This window comes from Nerophis ophidion, linkage group LG04, assembly GCF_033978795.1.
Source record: "Nerophis ophidion isolate RoL-2023_Sa linkage group LG04, RoL_Noph_v1.0, whole genome shotgun sequence".
Lineage (NCBI taxonomy): Eukaryota > Metazoa > Chordata > Actinopteri > Syngnathiformes > Syngnathidae > Nerophis > Nerophis ophidion.
The window spans coordinates 16,073,490-16,078,489 of record NC_084614.1 but is presented as its reverse complement, the minus strand read 5'-3'; the positions used below and the strand labels follow the sequence as shown (position 1 = coordinate 16,078,489).

General features: G+C 41.2%; 1 protein-coding gene across 13 annotated transcripts in view; it reads right to left on the bottom strand.

The window, feature by feature from the left end:
- macf1a (microtubule actin crosslinking factor 1a) overlaps positions 1-5,000 on the bottom strand; it is a 441,796-nt gene that overhangs the window by 264,594 nt on the left and 172,202 nt on the right. The gene's annotated exons all lie outside the window — the stretch shown is intronic.

Here is a 5,000-nt window from a genome sequence, read left to right as displayed (position 1 = left end):
AGTAAAAAAAATGACTTCATTATCATGTAATTGTTTTACCTACACGTATGTTTAAATGTAATAAGTGCTTCTTCTTCTGTTGGTTGGATACTTCACATAAGTTGTTGGTGATACTACAAATGTGGGCATCGCTCCAGACCAAGTAGTTACAGAATCATACATTGGTCACAACTAAAGTTCTCCTGAGTTGATCAAATATTTTAAAAAAGGTAAAAATATGTTGCAATGACAAAAAAAATCTATGTAATTATCTCATATTGGGGAATCGTTACAGTGGATATTTGTATAGATCTATTTGTTTACATTCAAGAGCACTAGCTTGCGGTTAGCGGTTAACTATTGTATCCTCCTGTGTTGTGTGTCGTGAAGCATGCTGAGCTATTCCTCGTCCTGCAAGGATGATACTTTGTCGCCACGGAGGCGAGGATTAGTGATTAAGAAGTAGCTAAAAGACTGTGTTGATTTTAGTTCAGGGTGGTCACTGTATGAAATATAGATCTCAGTGAGACCTACATTGAGGTTTTTGTTTCATGTTTGTATGACAGTCCTAGAGTGCGTTAGAAGCAGTTTTGTCTGAGCAGGAAGCCGCCATTTTGTGACAGCAGTAGCGCACTGGTTCGTTGTGGGCTCATGAAATCCAAACCGGGGTAGTACTTAAAACTCTTTCATCAACTTTTAATCAGAAGGGTTCAATCTCTCTTCTGTGTTTATTTGAAGCCGAAACGACAAACGGCCTCAGAGGAGATAATGTGTATGAAATATAGGTCTGAGACCTACATAGAGGTTTTTGTTTCATGTTTCTACGACATTCCTAATGGAAGTTAGAGACAGTTTTGTCTGTGTTTTATTCTTAGGGGGCGCTAGAGCGCAATTTGGAGTTATGGGGTTTGTTTTTTTGATTAGATAGCAATTTTCGCCAGTCCTGATGTGTGTGTCCAATTTGGTGAATTTTGAAGCATGTTAAGGGGTCAAATTACAGCTCAAAGAGGCAGCGGTATAATAATAATAATAATAATAAAGAATTAAAAAAAAAAAACGCTAGAAATTCAATAGGGTCCTCTGTCCCAACATCGGTCCCTACAAAATGCTTGCAGAGCATTTTAGGCCAAAACAAGTCCATTTTCCTTATTCTTTCCCCACGTTATTTCCACTTTTAGGTGTTCTCCGACTCACATGCGCCTCGGCTCATAGGGCCAGCTATGTCCATGAAAAAAATACAGATATTTTTCAAAGGCACCTTTGTTATTTCATTAGAACTGTGGTACTTTATTAGTCCCGGTATATACCGTACGAAAAAGACGAAAATTTTTTATTCAACCTGCTATTGGCCAGCACGCTACCGTGACAAATACCGTATTTCTCTGAGTAAAGGTCGCTCCGGAGTATAAGTCGCACCTGCCGAAAATGCATAATAAAGAAGGAAAAAAATCATATATAAGTCGCACTGGAGTATAAGTCGCATTTTTGGGGGAAATTTATTTAATAAAACCCAACACCAAGAATAGACATTTGAAAGGCAATTTAAAATAAATAAAGAATAGTGAACAATAGGCTGAGTTAATGTACGTTATATGAGGCATAAATAACCAACTGAGAAGGTGCCTGGTATGCTAACGTAACATATTATGGAAAGAGTCATTCAAACATATAGAACCAGCTATACGTTTACCAAACAATCTGCCACCCCTAATCGCTAAATCCCATGAAATCTTATACGTCTAGTCTCTTACGTGAATGAGCTAAATAATGTTATTTGATATTTTACGGTAATGTGTTAATAATTTCACACATAAGTCGCTCCTGAGTATAAGTCGCACCCCCGGCCAAACTATGAAAAAAAACTGCGACTTATAGTCCGAAAAATACGGTATTCAACTGGATGGTGAAACTCTGAAATCTGTCGTAAACTTCTGCTATCTCGGAAGCACTCTCAACACTTAAGCAAACATCGATGCGCATCTTTCGGAAAACTTCGGAAACGTGTTTTCGAGAACTGTAACCTCAAAAATGACACGAAACTAATGGTGTACAAAGCTGTGGTCGGATCAACCCTTTTGTACGGCAGCGAGACATGGGTGACATATCGCAGATGCCTCAAAACCATGGAGCAATTTGTCCTAATTCTTGGGATCTCCCGGAAAGACTATCGGACAAATGTCAGCGTGCTGGAAGAAGCAGAGAGTTCCAGTATTGAATCCATGGTCATGAAAAACCAGCTACGCCGGGCAGGGCACTGTGCCAGAATGGATGACACACATCTCCCGAAACAAATCTTTGGAGAGCTTGAGGTGGGAAATCGCTCTCAAGGGAGGTCAAAAGAAGAGATACAAAGCTAATTATACCCCAAAAAAGGAAAAGTCAAACCAAAGGACTTTGAAAGTCTCACTTGAAACCGCTGTTCCTGGCACCGGGCGACGACCAAAATAGTCAAGATCTTCGAATCCAAACGTATAGACGATACTGTTCGAGAAGAGATTGGGCCGAAAAGCAAGGCAGCAAGCCCCAAGCAGACCATCTCTTCCAGGAGGAACAACCTACTCTGACTGTGGCTGCTCATGCAAAACATGAGGAGCTGTAACAACTAACTATGAATAGACCAACTCTTCCAGGAGGAACAACCTACCCCGACTGTGGCTGCTCATGCAAAACATGAGGAGCTGGAACAACTAACTATGAATAGACCAACTCTTCCAGGAGGAACAACCTACTCTGACTGTGGCTGCTCATGCAAAACATGAGGAGATGTAACAACTAACTATGAATAGACCAACTCTTCCAGGAGGAACAACCTACCCTGACTGTGGCTGCTCATGCAAAACATGAGGAGCTGGAACAACTAACTATCAATAGACCACCTCTTCCAGGAGGAACAACCTACCCTGACTGTGGCTGCTCATGCAAAACATGAGGAGCTGGAACAACTAACTATGAATGAACGACATAGACAATACCTCGCCATACTCTCCGGAGTGGCCGTGAAGACTTTATTAGACCCGGTATAAGTGGAACACAAACCAGAGAGACCACTTGCCATTCTGAAACGGTTCAAACCATCATTACCTCTTCAGCCCTGCGGACCAATCAGAAGACTCAAACACTTCAGTTAAGTGTTGTCATGGATATATTTTTGTTTCGTAAAAGCCTCTGATCTGTTCCAGATGTGACACTGTGCCACGTCATTAGCGGTCCAGGTGGTCTTAGAATGAAACCGATGCAACCCCACTCCCTTATCTTGCTTCTTCCGATCCGGCACTAAGAGTGGTTCCCTCTTCCTCCTCCCACACACTGCTGGAGCCATGCTTCCTCGCCAACCTTTCCACATGACTGCCATCCTGTCCTGTTTTCGTCCAACACTTTTTATGCCTTGGTCAGTAATACTGTCAAGGAAATCTTTTTCCACCTTCCGGCAAAATGGAACGCCTTGAAAGTTACTCTATTTGACCCTCGTTTTGCTTGGAGATAAACAATGATCTCACCTTTTTTTTTATCTGTACATACACACACAAGCACGCACGCACACACGCGCAGACACGCACACACACACACACACACACACACACACACACACACACACACACACACACACACACACGGGTTATCATTTGGAATGGGGACCAAGTTTTTGATCATGATTGTATATTATGTATAAAATACAAAAACCGCGATCTCAATTTTGAAAAGAAAAATTGCAATTAGGTTTTTTTCTCAAAACCGTGCAACCCTTAAAGGCTTACTGAAACCCACTACTACCGACCACGCAGTCTGATAGTTTATATATTCATGATGAAATATTAACATTGCAACATATGCCATAACGGCCCGTTTAGTTTACTAAATTGCAATGTTAAATTTCCCGCGGTGTGTCCTGTTGAAAACGTCGCGGTATGATGACGCGAGTTGTAGCGGACATTTTTTTCCAGCCTGATCCAAGCTATAAGTAGTCTGCTTTAATCGTATAATTACACAGTATTCTGGATATCTGTGTTGCTGAATCTTTTGCAATTTGTTCAATTAATAATGGAGAAGTCAAAGTAAAAAGATGGAGGTAGGAAGCTTTAGCCTTTAGCCACACAAACACAGCCGGTGTTTCCTTGTTTACATTTCCGAAGGTGAAGCTTTACTATGGAACAGAGCGGTCAAGCGAACATGGTTCCCAACCACATGTCAACCGGCAGTTTTCGGTGAGAAAATTGTGGTAATAAGTCGGCTCTTACCGTAGACATCAGCGGAGCTTGCGTCCTGCTGCAGCTGCGTGGCTTATCTCAGGAACACTGGCGGTCACCACACCCATGGCCACACCCCTCCGACTTTCAGGTACTATATAATCTCACTAAAACACTAGCAACACTAGTAACTCATTTATCATTTAACACTAGTAACACAATAGGCAGATAAGGGATTTTCCAGAATTATCCTAGTAAATGTGTCTAATAACATATGAATCGCTCTCACTGCCCTTGCCTTTTTTTCCTTTTTTTTTTCTAGTCCTTCACTCTCATTATCCTCATCCATGAATCTTTCATCCTTGCTCAAATTAATGGGGAAATTGTCGCTTTCTCGATCCGAATTGCTCTAGCTGCTGGTGGCTATGATTGTAAACAATGTGAGGATGTGAGGAGCTCTACAACCAGTGACGTCACGCGCACATCGTCTGCTACTTCCGGTACAGGCAAGGCTTTTTTATTAGCGACCAAAAGTTGCGAACTTTATCGTCGATGTTCTCTACTAAATCCTTTCAGCAAAAATATGGCAATATCGCGAAATGATCAAGTATGACACATAGAATGGACCTGCTATCCCCGTTTAAATAAGAAAATCTCATTTCAGTAGGCCTTTAATAGCAGCATTTGAAAGCCGAGAAAGATGGCTGTAGCCAAATAAGCTTCCCCAAAGCCAGCAGCGAAATAAAAGGTGTGCACAAACTAGTTATATCTACATTTAAAAAAACAATAAATATAAGCAAATTATCATTATCAGCGTAATATATATATATGTATGTA